Source organism: Barbus barbus (genome assembly GCF_936440315.1).
Source record: "Barbus barbus genome assembly, chromosome: 29".
In the NCBI taxonomy this organism is placed as follows: Eukaryota; Metazoa; Chordata; class Actinopteri; order Cypriniformes; family Cyprinidae; genus Barbus; species Barbus barbus.
In genome coordinates this window covers 4,412,206-4,432,195 of record NC_136757.1, presented here as the reverse complement: position 1 = coordinate 4,432,195, position 19,990 = coordinate 4,412,206, and the positions used below count along the sequence as shown (strand labels likewise).

Genomic DNA, 19,990 nt, shown 5'->3' with positions numbered 1-19,990 from the left:
CTTCAGTTTTTAGTCTCTGTGAGTTGGTTGAAAATTAATCTAGATAAGTTGAAAAACTTTCTGTTGTTTGAAGGAGGAGTTTGTCATGATACTATATACATCTATACCAGCGAGCTTAAATCAAATGCTAAAAAGTCATAGTCCTTTAGTTTTAGTATTTTCTTGACCTACGTTTTGTGTCCAAAATCCCCTCTTATGACTGTTGTTACTCACTTTCAGTCTTTTCACTGTTTTACTCTTGAGAGACATTTGTTCGTTAGTAAAAGTGTCTTTTCTATCTGTTAGTGGTGAGTTGTGTCCAGGCCGTGGGCCCTCCACCCATACCCTCTTCCTCCCTTTACACCCCTGAGGTCTTCCGGAGCCTTCCTCAACATTCTGCCCATGTCCACACTCTCATTAATCAACGTCAAGCTCAACTGGAGGACAAGGCCAGTATTCTGTGCGCTGCCCCCTCAGACGCTCATACATCTCATTGTTCTGATTCACATGGGCAAAGAAACGGCCCAGAGTCCGACATGAAAGGGATGAGACTGAGAAAGAAAGAAGAGGAGGCATTTCTGCATCTTTCTCTCTCTTGTTCCCTCCCCTCAGCGCTCTCTCTATCCGTCTCTCTGTTCATTTTCAGCTAGTGTATGAGAAGAGACGATCGTTTTCAAGAATACATTTAGGTCAGTCTACAATAGCCATCAATCAATCTATCTATCTATCTATCTATCTATCTATCTATCTATCTATCTATCTATCTATCTATCTATCTATCTATCTATCTATCTATCTATCTATCTATCTATCTATCTATCTATCTATCTATCTATCTATCTATCTATCTATCTATCTATCGTATAAAATTTCAACCCTGTTACCTTGATTTTAAATATCAGACAACTGAATGAAAATTAATTATAAATAAAGAATAGAAATATCAACATTAAATCGTAGTTTCACAAACTTGAGCACAATAAAATTAATCTGTTAAATTTTCATCCCTGTTACCATCAACCTTGTCACCTTAATTAGATTAATATAATGTATTAGTATTTAGTTTTAGAAGTCTTAAACACATTATTTGCCTTATGGAATGTTTTTAATAAAAAAATATAATACACATTAAAATAATTAAATAAATCAAATAAAAAATATTCTTATCAAACTTGAAAAGGCATCAGTTTCATAGAATGACCCATTAACAGAAATTAAAAACAGCTATTGAGAGGATGAGAAAAAAGAGGGGGAAGAGAGAGAGGAAATCGTAGAGAGAGGCGACGTGTATGCCACTCTTTGTCCTGTGTTCATTGTCCGTTGTTTGTCATTAACCTTTGCTGTAGCTCCCGGATGGAGCTGCCACTTTTTATACAAAGACAGCACTTTTTTTTTACCACCCTGGGAAAAAAAGCATTTAATCATGTCTAGTGGGAGAAAACTCAAACAATTTTGAAAGGTTTTATGCTGATGCAGAAAGTTTTGACAGACAACAGAGCGCAAAGATCTGAGCGGACACCGTTGGTGGTTTGAATGAGCGAAACAGAAAATAATTTGGGCCAGCAGGCCTGACCGTTTCTCTTTCTCTCCATCTACTTTCCCGCACTTTCTCGGTGCTGTCACAGTGTCCTGTCCATCAAAAACAAGCCCTTTAGCTCCGCGCTCACGATCCTGCTTATGAACGGGGTTTGATACAGGAAACACAGGATCCTGAATTTAAAAGGCTGCATCTGGCTGAGTTCACGCTTGTCTGCAGCTGTAGGTGTCAGTTGATGTTGGTGTTATTATGCATGTCTCCGTCAAAATGCGAGCATAGGAGGATGACAAACATGAGAGAAGGCACCAGAGCGCGCGGCCCGGATGACTGATGACCTCCCCTCCGGGTCCCGTCAGCCCTGTTACTCTAGCCAGTAACATGCTGCATTGTGCGACTGTTCACCAATGGACCTCTGTCCCTGACATCGAGAAGCAATCAGTCTTTTCATCTGTGCACTCTCACTTTTACACACATACAGTTCCTCTAGGCACTTACCGGCTGGACATTGGGGTGGGGGTAAATTACATTGCCAATCAATCTTCTCCACCGACTTGATGAAAGCTGTCTAAACTTTTGCTCTTTAACTAACCCTCTGAGGTCTATTAAGAATGCCCGGCGTAAACTGGATAAACAACAGCTGAGATTAAAAGCCATTCGCTTCTGCTAGAGGTGCTTGAGAAGTGGTTTCTTTGGGAGAACGAGTGAGGCTGTTGGGTTCAACAGTTAGATGCAGAAAACATTGCTGGTAGTAGTAGCTGGTGGTTAAGCCGTTTTTTTGTTGTTTTCTCAGCAGTGCCACATATTTTTGGTTGGCTTTCCTCAAGCTGTCTGACTTCAAACATGAACATTAGTGGTCTTTGCTAAAGAAAGCAAAAATATTTGGTACTGTTTTTTGAAGGTGTTGTTGTTACAGTGCAAGTACTGAATTTGACTGAACCCTTTAACCCCAAGTATTAAACTTTGGTGCACAAGTTGTCTCAATGTTTTTGAGTCACAGACATGAATAATATCTCAAATAAAGTCACTTTTTAGGGTGCTATTACCTTTCTAAGCAAGAAGTGGCAAAATAAATATTATGGATTTACAGTACATTAATCAGAACATCATAAAGACTTGGGGATGGACTCATTACAAATTTGGACATTACAAAATGCCCTAATAAACTTCCACAACACCACAGCATCTGCATAGACATTGACTAGCAGCCAAACAGCCATTCTTCACTCTAGCATAGCAGCAGCAACGCTTACTGTACGTGGTCAAAAAGTGAAAATACAGTTTCTCTCAAGTTTATGAAAAATCTAAACAAAGTCAAGAAATTTGCTTTCATGTGGTGTTGACATAAATACAGCCAATTTGAAATACTACAGATTTTTTTTCAATGATTTCTAATGACTTATAAAGGACAAGGAGTGCCACCAATAAATATATATATATATATTTAGATTTTCTAAAGAAAGAAAGGCGAGAGATAGAAAGAGATCTTTGTGAGGACCCTCCTCTCTGCGCTTTTGGCTTAATCTTAAGTTATTTTCTCAGTGAAAAGAGGGCAAAAATACCATGACGGTCGCAGAGCAAATTTCCACATGCCCATACACGGTATTAAGATGTCTCTGATCCACAGCGGCCCGCTGATCTCCCCTGTTGTCTTCTTCTCGCGCTCTTGTCTGGGACGGTGGCCAAGTGCCACCGAGGACACCGGGCCTAATAAATCATCTCTATTTCAACATCTGCAAGGCCCAAAGGCTACCCCTGACCACGACGAGCTCTTCTCTTTCTCACCGGGAGACTCCTCAGGGATGACAAACCCAGCATTGTCTCAGCTCCAGTGAAGAGGAGGCTCTCTTCTGCTCAACCCGTTTGACAAAAGGCGTCTGAAGGCCAGCTTTAGCCTGCCAGCCCAGATAGCTGGCTCTCAGCAGGAAAGACTGCTCCCTCTCTTTCTCTCTCCCGCCATCCTTCGCCCTCTCTCTCGCTCCCGTCTTTTAATACTCTCCTCCCGCAGAGGTCAGCGGCTAGGCCTCGTCCTTTCATTCCCACTGCACGCTCAGGAGAATATAAAGACATCAAGTGCGGAGGAGGGGAAAGAAGCCAAAATTGGCAGAAAGAGATATTAGACATGGCTGTCACCGCTATTCTGTGGCCACTTTTCATGCGAAGTGTTGTAAGATGAAGAAGAGGGGAGGAGGGAAATAGATAAATAAACAGCATGGCGGAAAAGTTGGATCTAGGGCTTGTCGCATTATTCATTTTCAAAAATGGGCCGAAAGGGGATGAAAAAATCCTTGACGATGCCAATTACGTAAAGGAAAGGGAGAAGAAATCAATTCGTAGTGTTTCAACATTGTATACTTGAGAACTAAGCTATTCATTGGCGATTAGTGTGCTATTCCAAGCCAGCATGGGGCCTGATGTGATTATTTGTGTGTGTGGCTGTGAGAGTGCATTTTTACTGATACTAAAGTAGAGTATAAAAGGACTAGTTTGGTTAAACTAGTTTGTCGTCTCTCCCGCTGCATTGGCCGACTGTCTTCCACCTCAAAACATTTGGATTTCCAATTAACCCAAGAAGAATTGTGAATTTCCTGCTGCCAGACAGGCCTTGATGTCTTAATCTTCAGCATGTCAGTGCCATGAAAAGCGCATTTGACAGTGTTTCACAGCATTGAACATACCCCAGAAAGCCACCCAGCGACTCTAAAGAGGGTCAGGCCAGCGGGCACAACACCAGCCCCAACTGTCTCTTCTGTGCAATAGCAGCATATAGTAACAACATGCGTATTGTCTGTCTGGAGCTGCCTCAGAGTCCCAGGGCTCCTCGGGGGACTGGAGAGCACAGGAGATCACTGTGACTTGTTAGCCTTGGCTGGCAGACATGTGGACAGAGTGTTGTTCTTGGATTGAACAAAGAACAGCATATAACAGTATTAAATTTGCCAGCAACAGCCACAACATATATGATATTGACAGTAAACTGTCCACAGTGCTTTTTCCCTCAGGCTTCAATACAACCTGAGAGTTTTTGAGCAATTAGTTGGTCAAGCATATGCATTAACAAACAAGGTCTGAGAACAGTGAGCTGATTCAGTAAGCACTGATAAAAATGTTAAGCTACTCATAATCAGACTGTAGTCAAATTAGTAGGTACCCTGTACTTTAGCTAACTTACAGCTACCCTTTTAACACTTATGAAAATGAACTATGGTTTTATTAAAGCTAAAATAAAATAAATAGTTAAACAATGGTAACCACAAATTAACAATGCTACTCTGACCATAGTTTAACCATGTTGTTTGGAGTAAAAATGCAACGTTCTGTCATGAAACTGTAGATGGCGCAGGCTGATGGGTCCTTAAGGCAAACTGATGATATTCACAGCGTTAAACTACTCGGCGCAAGCTGCTTGGTTCATGTTGCATCAGCAGCCAATGCTCTACATTTAAATAGCTGGTTAGCATTCATTAGAGCAGTTTGCAGTTCACTTTCAGTGTTCCTCTGAAACCCTCTACCTCCCCAGCTCCACCTTGATCTGCTACAGGTTATTGTATATGTTTATCGTGCAGCAACAGTATGTCTTAAATACTCATAGAGTATGTCATGATAGAACTGTGGTTACACAAATGGTATTCAATACTCTGTGGCGCTTCACTATTTGGCTGAAATACACAAAATATTTGTGGTCTAATCGTGGCCTAATGGTTAAAGTTTTGGACTAGTATTCCAAAGGTTGCGGATTCGAGTCTCAGGCCGGCAAGGAATGTAGGTGGGGGGAGTGAATGTCCAGCGCTCTCTCCACCCTCAGTACCACGACTGAGGTGCCCTTGAGCAAGGCACCGAACCCCCAACTGCTCCCCAGGAGCCGCAGGATAAATGGCTGCCCACTGCTCCGGGTGTGTGTTCACTGCTGTGTGTGTGCACTTTGGATGGGATAAATGCAGAGCACGAATTCCGAGTATGGGTCACCATACTTGGTCGTATTTCACGTCACTTTCACTGTTTTTTTTTTTAAAGTGATGCACTGTTTAGCTCAGCTGTTGTCAAGCTGGAACCATATCTATATAGTTACCTTTTTTGTGTCTCTACTTTTAGTTAGAAAGATAGTGTGCGCTGGTAAGCTACAAGCTATTTACTGTAGCTTACTCAGTAGGTAAACTTCCATATAAAGGAGTAGTTAACTGCACCACAAGCTGCTAACTAAAATATAAACCAAGCGACTGAAAACAATTGCCACACTATATTACAGCAATGTCAGGCTGTCTAGCTACTGCCACACTGGTGCAAACTGTATTTAAGTTATTAGCAATCAGTAATTTTAGTTAGAAATTGCAAGTTTTTTATTTATTTATTTATAAAAATAGAAAGTGTATCCCATTAAGCTACAAGCTATACTCATAATCAGACTATAGCTTACTCAGTTACCATTCAAAGTAGTTAACTACATCTACAAGCTGCTAACAGGTGTATTCTCTGAAGAAGCTATTTGGATTCCTACAGTACACGTTTTTACCAATGAGCAGATCCTTATACAAAGGGTTTGGAGAAAAAATGTAGCGAGAGAGAGAGTATATATGTGAGTGAAAGAGAGAGAGACTCAATGTCACTCAACATCGTGAGGCCACTTCCATGGGAAACACTGAGCTCATGCCCTATCGCTCCTATAATGGACACTTTGAGGGGATGGGCTACTCTGGTAGGTCCCCAGGCCCCGATAAAGCAGAATTCCTGTCTGGATGCAAACCCAAACAACATTAGTGGCCACACCGCTGCCTCGCTCCCCCAGCCCCTGTGTGCCGCCCTGCCCTGGCATTGAGCAGAGGCAGATTCCTCGGTCTCTCCCATCAGCACTACACCACTTATCTCCAGATAGTCGACAGCGATAACGCTCTTAACAACAGCTATGTGCCACCATGACACATTAGAGGGCTCTGAAGCTTTGACATCTCAGCCCCCACCCATACCTTAGCCTGGTCCAACATTAACACTGAAAAAATAACACGCTCGTTTGGCAGAATACCTTGGCTGGTCTCCTTACTTGTTATTTCACAAATCACACCGTAAAGTCTAATGCTCGCCACAGGAGCGTGTCATTGTTACTTAACTCAAGGCCGTGGGGAGCATGAGGCTGGATTTGTGTTTTCTCATACGATGTATGGATGAGTTCTCACTCAGCACTGCCAGCTCGCAGCATCCCGCCGCCAGCCTCATCCATAAAAGCTCAGGGCCCATGAAGCAACATGGCTAAGCAAGCCATTTGAAACGTGTTGCCTTTTCCTTTTCATTCCAGTCATTTTCATTCCTCTCTCTTTTTTGATGTTTTGGTTCACTGTGGGTGTAGATTTAAAAACAGTGAGAGAAAAAAATGGCTGTTGTTGCTTTTGCAAACAATTTCCCTGCTGATTACTCTACTTACATGACTAATGGAAAGTTCCAGTGAAGTTAAGATGGTTTTTACCCTCATAAAATGATCATTCTGCATAAATGATGATGGGACTATTATAAACCACAGGTCAAGCAGAGGTGTCCAGGGCTGCTGAGATTCACGCCACTCGGATGCCGATAATATGATGACGGCATACATAGTAACAACTTAATACTATCACCCATAGTAGAAAAATGGCAATCATGGACTCGGATGGGGGTTTGGTAATTAGATCTGCCTCTAGCTGGGTGTCAAGTCTTCTTAGATATTTTTTAATATTCTTTTGAGAGTTTGTCCCCGACAGATAAACCAGTAATCACCTTACTCGGGGGCTGATAGGGCTGTCTTGTGTTATCTAGCGGCTAATAAAGTCATTTGTGATGAGCCGAAGTTCACGCTCAGAGACGCGGTGGCAGACGACACCTGTCATTAGAGCAGATGTCAGATTAGAAAAGTCGTCCTCTCCATATTAGGGAGTAGTCATGCTCTTTGAAGTAACGGCGATGAAGACGCTGCAGCAACGTTTATTGATGATTGATATTATGCTAGCATAAGGTCAAGTCTGTTTTCGTTATAATCCCTAAACTTTATCAATGCTATTCCTAATAAAAGTAAAACATTTGTGGACGAATAAGTCGTGAAATTTACAAGAAAGTTTGGTAACACTTTATTTTAGGGTCTCTTAACTAGATGATTATTAGCATGCATATTACTAGAATATTAGCCATTTATTAGTACTAATTTAGCACATATGAATGCCTTATTCTACATCCCTAATCCTACCCAATACCTAAACTTAACAACTACCTTACTAACTAGCAACAAATTTCATTTAAGCAGCAAATTAGGAGTTTATTGAGGGAAAAGACGTAGTTAATAGTGAATAAGTGTTCCCTATTCTAAAGTGTTACCGAATGATTCTTCAATCACTAGAGGGCATAACTATACATTGATCTTTGCTAGAGAAAAAAAACAAAAACAACTGACATGCCTTTTGAAGTGATCCCTAAATGCTGTCCTTTGGCACTCCTCCGTATTGATTTTTCCAAAGGGAAAAAAGGAGAGTGAGTCAAGGCCAGTCATAAAGAGTGTCCAAGGATGTTCCCAACATCACGCGATATGCCTCAGACGTCTCATCTTTCAGCTAATCTTTGTGGTTAAAGTAAACAACGCTCTGTGAATCATGGGAATGCAATGTGCGGGAACAGACTAATCAATTTCATTAGCTGCATCAATCATTGCTGGTTGACATTTATTGTGGTGGTGATGGGTTGATCTGGTGGACTCAGGGACAGGCGGCTAGAGTGATAAATGTCGCTATCTCTAGAAAGAGAGGATAAATAGTCTTTGTGGAAAGAAGAGTTGGAAAGCCGGGGTAATTAATACATCCATCCGTTCTACTATTGCATTTATATAAAGTCATCAATTCACTGCTGACAATTAGCTCATTTACAGAATCGAGTGGATAAAACTACTTCAACTACTTTTACATTCAAATTACTTTTTCATAATTAAATGTGGCAAAACTCAGATTCTTACACTGTATACATGCCATGCTGATTTATCAGAGGACTCAAACTTACGGTAACACTTTAGAATAGGGAACAATTCTCACTATTAACTAGTTGCTTATTATCATGCCTATTATTGACACATTGGCTGTTTATTGAAAATGTATAATTACTTTTAGTGCTTATAAAGCACATGTTCTGCATGACCATATTCTACATCCCTAATCCTACCCAATACCATAAACTCAGCAACTACCATACTAACTATTACTAAGCAGCAAATTAGGAGTTTATTGAGGCAAAGGTTATAGTCAATGGTTTGTTAATAGAGAGAATTGGACCTTAATATATAGTGTGACCAAACTTGAGTGTAATATCTGCGCCACTAGTGTCACCAAACAGAACTGCACAAAAATGTGATTGTTTTCAAAGGTACTTCCTGAACATACTTCTTGTCTGTCATTGGTTTGTCAAACAGGTAGTTCTGCCCCAAACTCAAACCATTGGTTGAGACAATGTTGCTGCGTCAATAAGTTTAAATTTTGAAAAAAAAAAAGATTTTTTAAAGCTGAAGTTTTTTTTTTTTTTTTTTTTTTTATCACTGTATGCCAGGGTTGTTTCTTCACATTAAGGCTTTCCATCCCATCTAGCAGTCCGAAATTACTGAAACGTTTCCCTCGACTGGGATCGCTGGCAGTGGATGAATAAACCACTGCCTGCGTGAACTTTGTCCCTCATCAACCACACTGGTAGAGGAAATATCTTGTTTGTGATCCCTCCCTTGTATCTCCAGACGATATCTCTTGGCTGCAGCCTTAGCTTTCACTCTTTGAATTTTTTAGTGGTCAATGCGACGACTAATCTGATTTGGACGCCTCTCAAGCCAGAAGGGTAAACGGTTCTCTAGCTACAGTTCATTTGACGCACACAGCCATGTTTTGTGTTGCCTGAGCGTGGAGAGCCAAAATGATAAAAAATCTTATCCTGAAATTATAACTATTAGAGTCGTGTTATTCTTGGTGAATTCACTCGTTCAAGCATTGCTTCAATTATCATCAGGGGTAATTGTTTTCCACTCAGCTCCAACTTATGGGCAAGAGCAGTTCTTGATACCTGGGTTGATATCGTTGATTATAGAGTTGAGACTTGTTTTGTTTATTGTGCTGTTCTCTTATGAATAATGAAACTTTGACTTTCACAGCAGATACTTCAGATGTTACATGAACTCTGTGTTTTAATAATTGGCCATTGCAAGGTAATGAACATGCACATTGCAAAGAAAGAAAGAAAGAAAGAAAGAAAGAAAGAAAGAAAGAAAGAAAGAAAGAAAGAAAGAAAGGAAGAAAGCACTATCCCCATTCAAAGCAATTTATTTCACGTACATTAAATTAAATTACATTTTAAAAAGTGGAAAATAATAAAAACGTAATTATCCCAATGTATTATTTTTTGGTACATTCTTCACAAATGAAGGGTAAAATTGAACTGTTTAATATTTAAATGTAGTAAAATGTATTATTATTATTATTTGATTTTAAGAACCATAAATTAAATAATGCACTTTTGATTACAATATTAGTTTATTGCTAAGCTCCTGAATTTTATTTATTTATTTATTTGTGACATTGTATGCTTTTACATGTTTAAAAATAATAATAGAGAAACAGGGTAACACTTTAGAATAGGGAACACTTATTCTCTATTAGCTATGACTTTTACTTGGCCGTATGTCACTTCACTATGACTTTTCCCTCAATAAACTCCTAATTTGCTGTTTATTAATAGTTAGTAGGTAGTTGTTAAGTTTAGGTATTGGGTAGGATTAGGGATGTAGAATAAGGCCATGTACAATAAGGCATTAATATGTGCTTAATTAGTACTAATAAATGGCTAATTCTAGTAATATGCATGCTAATAAGCAACTAGTTAAGAGACCCTAAAATAAAGTGTTATCAGAAAAGGTCGCTTTTATATTTGTATTTTTTCGTTTGATAATGGAGGACGTTTTTACTGAACCTGTCCAAAATTTGTCGAAGAAAGGTAGCCTATCTTATAAGGCTGTTGTCTACCTTTTGAAGCATGTTTGCACTACCATAAAACACTTAGTAGGCTGCACACTAGATTTCGAAAGGTTTAAAGAAGCACTTCCTAAAAAGTGTCTCCTTTGTCAGATGGCAAGTTTTGAACATCAACCATAAAGTCAACCAAAACTGTCTAAGAATCTCAAGCATTAAATCTGCACAAAAGACTTCAGACTTCATGGAGTGTTGCCTTTACCAACTGACTTTAATGTCAAGGAAAGGTCACATCACGCTACGCTACAGACATGCCAAACTCCACTTCATCACCCTCGTGCTTTTACAGCACATCTCGAAGCTGGCTTGTTTTCATCAAGAGAATGAGGTGCAGCCAAAAATGATCATGTCATCATAATTCTATCACATGTCCATAAATACATGTTGCAAAGTCGTAAAACGATTCACTGTCTCTTTGGAAAATGTTGGTTTCCATTTGCTGCACAGCATTGCATAGTATATGACCCACCAGTGGTAGCAATGAATTAGATTGTCCAAATATGTGGGATGTAATGGAGAGTCCATAGAGCGGAGTGGTTAGCATGTGTGTGTTTAGACACAAACGGCTGGCTCATAAAATCTGTGTTTTGATTGGCGGAATGATTCGCTGTGATTATGATGAGACAGATTTAGTGATCCCCACCCCCACATTTCTCACTCAAACATCATTTTTCTTGTCCTTTGTCTTTTAATGTGCTATCACCAGTAAAAACACTATGCAAAAGAATGCTTAGACAACACAAAATCATCACATTTAACTTCTTTAATGTGACATGTTTCCTAAAACAAAAGGCAATATTTTATTGGAAATGGCGGGAATTCATTTCATCATTATGAAAAAACAAAACAAAAAAAAACAGATGGGACTGAAATGTGTTTAGCTCGGTGTTGTTAAAACCAATGCTAAAACGTAACAATAAGATTCTGTTTGTTAACTATATTTATTGCATTAACATTAACTACCAATGAGCAATACATTGCTGCAGTATTTATTAATATTTGTTAACATAGTTAATAAAAATACAGCTGTTAATTATTAGTTCATGTTAGCTCATATCAATTATAACTTATCGTGGAGGGTGGAGAGAGCGCTGGTTATTCACTCCCCCCACCGACAATCCCCGCCAGTCTTGAGACTCGAACCCGCAACCTTTGGGTTACGAGTCCGACTCACTAACCATTAGGCCAAAATAACATCAGTTAGGCTGTGATATTATTGTAATAAAATAAGTATTATTATTATTAAAATTAGACTTATACTTAAAAAAATAAAATAAAATAAAATAAAATAAAATAAAATAAAATAAAATAAAATTAAATTAAATTAAATTAAATTAAATAAAATTAAATAAAATTAAATAAAATTAAATTAAATTAAATAAAATTAAATAAAATTAAATTAAATTAAATTAAATTAAATTAAATTAAATACAAAATGCTGGTGATTTTCTGCCAGGACATTATCTGTAAATTTACTAACATTTCTTTTAATCCTAAAACACACCACAAATGCAATGCACAATTCAAAATATGGGTAAAACTCCTGTGAAGGTTTTTTGTATAGACTCAAGAGTGTTTGCCTTATTCAAAGGTGAGCTCAGCTCTTATTCTGACATCAGCTCTGGCGTGAGCAGGCAGGACCAGCCAACACACATCAGCCATGTATTTATCTAGGAAAGAAATCCCATCAGTGACTTATTTTGCATTTCTCTGAGCCGGAGGGTGTCAGACGGGACTGACCCCAGAATCAACCCCAAAGCAAAGAAAGCGGGCGTTTGTGCCCCTCGACCCACATATATATGCACTTATGCAACTCACAAGAGACTTTTGACTTTAATGTTTGGCAGGGCTCAGCCTGCCCTCTGCATTCATATTTGGAGAGCCACAGTCCGGATGTCAGAGTGACTTCTCCTAACCTCTCTCCTCTTTCTCCTTCCATATGTCAAACTCTGGAAGAGTGAAACTTAAACAGAAGACTGGAAAACTTGTGAACGCTGAGCTAATGCAACCACACGCGCTTCTCCAGACGTCTCAGATGAACACTTTTTCACATTTTTTTTCTTCATCGATGCTCCAACATGAATATGCAGCAAATATTTAGAGGGCATTTATTTTAGAGGGGTAAACGGAATGGTATTTTCCTTCATTGTGTCTGTCATCATGTGGCGATTTCCCTCGGGCTCTCCTTCAGACTGCACATGATGAATAATCTCATCATGCAAGTATGTTTCTATATGCATTTTTATACTCCTGCTTTGAATTAAGAGCACATATTGATCTTCCACAGACACCAGAGAAGCACTTTCATCCAAAAGCACATTGCCCAGTCTGACTCGGCACAATATTGATAGATCATCAATATTTTACATTCTGCACGTATTGACGAAGCAGTATCGCTTCTCAGACAGTCAATCATAATGCTGGCAACAACATAAATAAAAGCATTTATAAAATGAGATATTTTCAAGCTGCATATCAATGCTAAAAATTGCGTATGCATGTCAAGTGCTTTTGAGAATCTAAAAAAATATATATGTTTTGTGATATATCACTTTTGAAGCAGCAGTAATCAAATTGGATCTATTCAAACATATTTTAAATGTTTCTCCCTGTGTCTTGCTGTCATTGCTGTTATATAGAAGGCTGTAGAGGAATCAGCAGTCAGTGGTGGGACCTTTCAGGTGTCCTTTATTCCTCCTTGATTATTACTGGTCATCTTCTCAAATGACTTGTCAATAAACGCTGTCTACACCATAGTTTATCTATATCGCTCTATCAATATGAGCTGCACTGAAGGAGCAAATTAATAATGTCATCATGAATATGACCCTTTCTATACATTTCAGACAAACATTAGGGTTTGATGTGTGTGTGTGTGTGTGTGTATATATAACAAAAGCAAGTAAATAGAATAGAAATAGAATAATAAAAAATAAAAATAAAAATTAGACCAATACAAAAATCCATGGTTGTTTAAATATTTTATACTGAAAAAATCTTTGCTGCATTTTAAATTCAAATTTAAGATTTAAACGAAGTTTGCCAGTTCTAAACACACTTCTTTTTCCTCAACTTTGTATTTTTCTATTACATTGAGAGAGAAAAACAAAATTTCCTTTGCAGTAAGGGCCCATAGGGATCACTGTTGCATTATATACATGATTCAAAAGCTTTCATCTCACTGGTTGTTCATTGTTTTTCAGTTATTTCTGTCGTATCTGTCGTATCACACAATGTACAGCTTCTTCAAAGTGAACTGAAACACACATCTCACATGATATCCGGCTGGACAAACAGCAGTCACAGAGTGCGAAAAACATACATATCGCTCATGAAAGGTTAGCGTGACCTTCCGCACAAAAGTCTCGAGTGTTTGTTCGTTAAATCTGTCATTGTGTTTTGCCCTCTATATCTCTCTGCACCCACCCCGACCCAAATGCCAGCGCTTCTGTTAGCTCTAGCCATGTGATAAGTGTTAAACAAACTCACTTTCTGTGACTCTCTCCCTTCTCACCTTTGTGCTCGCACAATGGGAATCTGACATTCCTTTAGTCATCCGTTTCACCACCCGCCGTGTCTTTCTCACATTGACAGGACAGGAGATGTTGATAAGAGTATAATAGAGAATCAAACAATGCTAAGCTGGGAGCGATTATTTTTAATTACCCACGGTGGAGCGTTCACTATCAGTGCACTTCTAAGGTTTGCCTTGGCCAACAAAAAAAAAGCTGCAAGCCATGAGCTTATTAAACCCGTGATATATGGTTTATCAGATTGTCGCTGACTTCCTGGTATTTACAGCCCAAGTGTTTTTATTTCTTTGGAGTTTTTCAATGACAACCCCTTGATGAAAAATGGATCGTGCAGTGAAAGCATAGGCCCATGTGGATATCTTTTGGTTAAGGCGCAGAATAACGTTTGGCCCAGTCTGTTTTGTTAAACTTAAATGCTAACTGACATGCAATCTTGTGCCACGCTTTGATTCACATGCAACCGATGTAGCACAAGTCGTAACAAACACTTACCAGTCTTGGAGCATTGTTTTTTGGGAAACATTTAGGAAACAATGGCTCATTGGAAAAACATGGCTCTTACGGACATTTTTGCAAAGCTCCAAAAACTTATTATGAATCCATCCATAGATTCTCTCAACTGCATGGTCTAAAAATGTACCTATATCTACATTTCACTGCAGTTTCCAACTGAAATGAACACTGGTGGCAGTAAAACACCAACTTGGTCCCACTTTATATTAAGTGACCTTAACTACCATGTACTTACATCAAAAATGAAATGCAATGTATTTATTGTGTTCATATTGTATTTCAAAACACTGTTGCTGCTATTGAGGTGGGAAATGGGCAAGGTTAGGGACAGGTTTGGTGGTATGGATAAGTTTAAGGGTGGGTTAAGGTGTAAAGGGATGGGTCAACAATGTAATTATGTAAATGCAATTACATAAATTAATTACAGATGTAATTACATGCAGCTATTTAAAAATAAATTAAATGCAATGTAAGACATACATGAACACAATAAGTGCATTGTATCAAATGATTAATTTCAATGCAAGTACATTTTACCATACATTTTTTATGTTAGCATCACATAAGCAGCTCCCTATGTGTGACCTTTCTAACATAGTAAACTTGCTTGGTAGCGCACCTGGTACAGCATTGCACTTGCAATGCGGAGTACTCTGGTACGAGTCAAAAGAGCGCAACGACTTGTAAAATCAAGCTAAAACAGCATGGAAAAGGCTTTTTATTTAACATTTTCTTTTGCTAACACTGTTGGTTAGGTTTAGGCTATGGTTCAGTGTTGGTGGTGTTATTTTCAAGGTAGAGCATTAACCTTTCAGTGCCACTAACTGAATGTATATTTACGAACTGTCATGATATGTACAACAACTAACATAATAAAACATTGCCAGATTTGTATTCATGTTTCAGAGGAATTAAATGTTTTTAGCGCCACTCACTGGACAAATCAATTTGAAAGCAACATAATATAATTTTGCAGAACAAGTTTCCCCAGTGAGCCTGGGTTGCATTTACAGTAGGAGATCAGACAGCCTTTAACAGAGTGGTTTAGATATGCATGTGCGATCGCAGTAATTAATCTGCTTTATTATGTTTGACATCATGGTTTTGTTCTGCTTCAGACTGGAACAATGAGGTCCTGAATGCAAAAAAAAAAAAAACTTCAACCTCTGCAGTCAAATCTGGAATTCAGGTTTTTTTTATCCGCCGCAAACTGAGTGACGGACGTTTCCGCATTAATTTACAAGACCAATAACAATCACGCATTTACATATCTAAACTCTCCACGCTCAACAAAACGAGATAACTCTCTCAATAACTGCGAGGCAAAACTTTCACTTTGTGGCTTTCTCGATGTGGTCGACTGAGCCAACAGGATGTCACTCACTCGGTTCAAAAGGCCTTGAGGTTGGTCTCTGCTGGTTCTTTTTGGAAACTTGCGGCTTTTGACATCCATAACCATCTATTGGCCGCACTGCTATATTGCCTCACATTATCCAGACTTGAGGGGAATTGTTTTTGGCAACGCTCTCTGAAATTTTCCCACTGCAAAGCCCTTAAAATGTGCTTGCGTTACTCCATACCCCCAACGTCAAGCTGCGAGACAAACTGCTTCGTTGCTCGCCAAGGTTTACCGAGCTTCTCTAATTGCAATTAGAGAGAAGTCCAATTAGCTTTCGACAACGACGCATTGTTGTAGGCGTGATCCATTCTGTCTTCAAACTGCTGCTTTGGGTGTCGCACAAAGCGCATGGAAATCCAGTCTGTGAGGCGAAGCACTGTTTTCTTTGTCCGTCGTATAGGACAGCTGTGCTGGAAGATGTCGCTTGAATGTGTGCAGCGAGCTTGTTTTCTTTTGTTCAGTCTGTGTGTCAATATAAATAGGGCTGAGGTTGAGAAGAAGAAGTCCTGATGGTGCCTGCTAACAAAGGTGGGCTTATAACGGTAATAACAGCACACACTTACTCCCTGGTGCTAATTTGCTGCAGACACTTGCGTTGAATCAGCGCACAGGTGGCTGTGCTTTCATCAAGCACGGCCTGTTCGTATTTATTTTTACAGTTCTCCTCCATAGTGCCTCTGTTTTCGGACACTTTCGAGCACTGTCAGCTTGACACGCTAATCACTAGAGCTTCACAGCGCTTTTCATTTACATAAGAAACCCTGACAAACTTGTGTAAGCAAACATTTAGGGAAGCTTGTGAGAGCTCCAATTGTGCATTTTACATCTGTTTGGGAAAAGTGTTCTCACTCTCACGCCTCTCTATCTGTGGCACAAATTGTCCTGTCACCAAAGAAGGAAAAAAAAGGGAGGAAAGTTAAAATGATTCTGACGTGTCATAAATCACACCAGCACTTGTGGCAAATCATTTTTTCCAACCATCTAATTAATATATTATTTATTTGCTTGACACACACACATACATGTGACTGTAAGTCATTTATATGGCTGAGTGCCGAAGCATATGTAGATAATCACACACACACAGACACACACACACGCAAACACACACACACACACACACATTTATCAAGCTTTTTCATTTAGCACATACTAGAGACTATAAAACTAATAAAAAGGACTTTAGACTAACCAAAATGCATAACCCCAGTACCGATACAAGTCTTTATTTATTTATTTATTGCAGATGAGCATTTTCTAAGGAGAATTTTGCAGATTTAGCTAATATCAGATTTTGTTTTGGACATTTGTTGTCCAATTCAGCCAGTGCATTCAGTGTGTGTTTGGCACAATTTGATACATATATTTATGTTTGGCATCAAGCCCATGACCTACCTGAGAGCACCTGGTAATGTTTTACAATCTAAACAGAGCTGTTGTGCTGAATCTGTCACACTGTTTCACACAATCTCATCACCCCACCTGCAAATTCACAACTTTTGGATCTAATTATTTACCTATATTTTTATTTACATTATTAATTTCCTCAGAATTCAAAATTTTTAACACCTTAGAACTCTAAAAGGAAAAACTTTCTCACCCGCTTCCTAGAGCAAATGTACAGCATTGGTCTGCCAGTGAACTGCCAAGTAATTATACTGCACACACTTATACGTCTGTACATGTGTGTGTGTGTGCTTAGCATGGGCTGATGAATTCATGTGATTGCACACACTGGTATGTGCTCATGCATATGAGCGAGTTTATTGCTTTCACATGCTGCGGTGCATAAAATTAAAGACATGAAAAAAAAACATAAATAAATGAGGAATATGTAGATACTGGGTTGGGGTTCTTGTTTAAAATGTGTCATGTGAACACAGCAGAAGCGTAAGGTTGTTTTGGATACGTGCTACTCTGACATGGCTACAGGACTGAATTATGGATGTAAGTAGTTTAAGTAGACTTGTTTGAGTATTTGTGATGTAATTGCTTCCACTCGGGCTGCTTGGATACATTGACAGCCTAATTTAAAGAACCACAGTTTTTGGGCAGTCTGCAGAGCTGTCAATCAAACCCTGATAAAGGTGGTACAGACTGTAGAGGGGATTCTGTAAAAGAGTCACTTATTCTGTTTGCTTTTCCCCCTCAGTGACTCACTCTCTCACCTTTGCAATCACATTCACCTCATTCACGTGGATACTTACAAATGGAACGTGCAAAATCAAGATGTGTTCTTTATTACAGGGACTTTCTTTGTTCGGAAAAGAACCAGATTGACAGTAACAGGGCTGACAGTTGTACAGTTTATTTTGCCATTGCTAGCATTGTGTTCAAGGGCATCACACTTGAATCTGTTCATTAGAAAGAGATTAGGATGCTTTTTTTTGTGTGTGTGTGTGTGTGTTATGTCAGCTAGAATCTAAAAATATTGAAAGAATATACAATAATTGTGGGGAAGTCGTGGCCTAATGTTAGAGAGTCGGACTCGTAATCCAAAGGTTGCGGGTTCGAGTCTCGGGCCGGCAGGGATTGTAGGTGGGGGGAGTGAATGTCCAGTGCTCTCTCCACCCTCAATACCACGACTGAGGTGCGCTTGAGCAAGGCACCGAACCCCCAACTGCTCCCCGGGCGCTGCAGCATAAATGGCTACCCACTGCTCCGGGTGTGTGTTCACGGTGTGTGTGTGTTCATTGCTGTGTGTGTGTGTGCACGTTGGATGGGTTAAATGCAGAGCACAAATTCCGAGTATGGGTCACCATACTTGGCAGTATGTATGTCACTAATTATTCAGTTTTGCTAATATAGGAAGAAATAAACTGTCCAGGACTGTCAAAAAAAAAGTCAACCTTAAGAAAACGGCATTATATATACATATATATATATATATATATAGGGTTAATTCAGAATAATAGGGACATTTTCCCCTACTCATCTCAATGGCAGGAAGTGTCATAATATACCTGAATTCACCCTATATGTATGTATGTATTGATTGATTTGTTGAAAAACTGTAGAAAACCTTTTATTTTAGCTAAAAAGCATTATTTTTTGGAAATTCTTTTTCTTTTCTTTTTTTTCTTTTTTGTGCAACATTATAAGCTGCGCTTTTGCATTTTTTTAACTATTACATATAGATATTAAACCAAAAATATCTATATGTAATCTATATGCACACTTTTACCGAAAAAAAGCATGAGAAGGTGATACTACTGTAAACTACACAACAGTCCTTCTGTCTACGCCTATTAAAAATATTAGTCTCGCAACACTCTGATTCAGTGTGTGTGTGTGTGTGTGTGTGATTAAGCCTATCTAAAATCTTCAAATGTCAGGTTCAATCCAACACAACATCAGCGTCCCGCAGAACCTGTGCACAGTACACACCCTCTATTCAGAGGATGAGACAGGAAACGGGTGGGCACTGCAGATCAGCATCAAACCTGCATATAATCCCAGAGCACAGCCTCTTCCTGTTCTGCTCTGAATGAGCCTCTGAGATTTATACGAGCTCCCATTATCTCCAAAACTGGAACAAGCTGGCTTCTCATACGAGCGACACTGGGTGCTTTCTCAGATAAATATCCCCGAAGGCCTCTAATGCCACATCTCCTCTAACTGTCTAGCTTAAATGTATATATTTATAAAGTCCTGCTCCCATCAGTCAGTAATGAAACTTCAGCATTCACAGGAGATGGTTTAACCTGCGCTGCTGTGGCGACGGCCCGGCGGGGGGGCTCAGATTCAGACCACAGTCTCATCACTCACTAGCCATTTAATGCTCACTTCTCGACACGTCTCAAAGCCCACATGCAATCTCAGCAAGTCACAGTCTCTATAATATTCCGGTTCATATTGAACTAAATGTCCATGAAGAGCATTTACAGTATACTGTCGATTACCTCAATGTGTCAAAGTAGTCTGACATGAACAGGATGAAATGGACACTTTTACAGTTCAAATATTACTTCAATTTTACTAATGAACCAAATATTTTGAATATGTGAAGACATACTGTACCTTT

At 39.1% G+C, this 19,990-nt stretch overlaps 1 protein-coding gene across 1 annotated transcript in view; it reads left to right on the top strand.

Moving 5' to 3' along the window:
* The window catches only part of LOC306849508 (histone-lysine N-methyltransferase PRDM16-like), a 251,238-nt gene that overhangs the window by 100,707 nt on the left and 130,541 nt on the right, over positions 1–19,990 (top strand). The gene's annotated exons all lie outside the window — the stretch shown is intronic.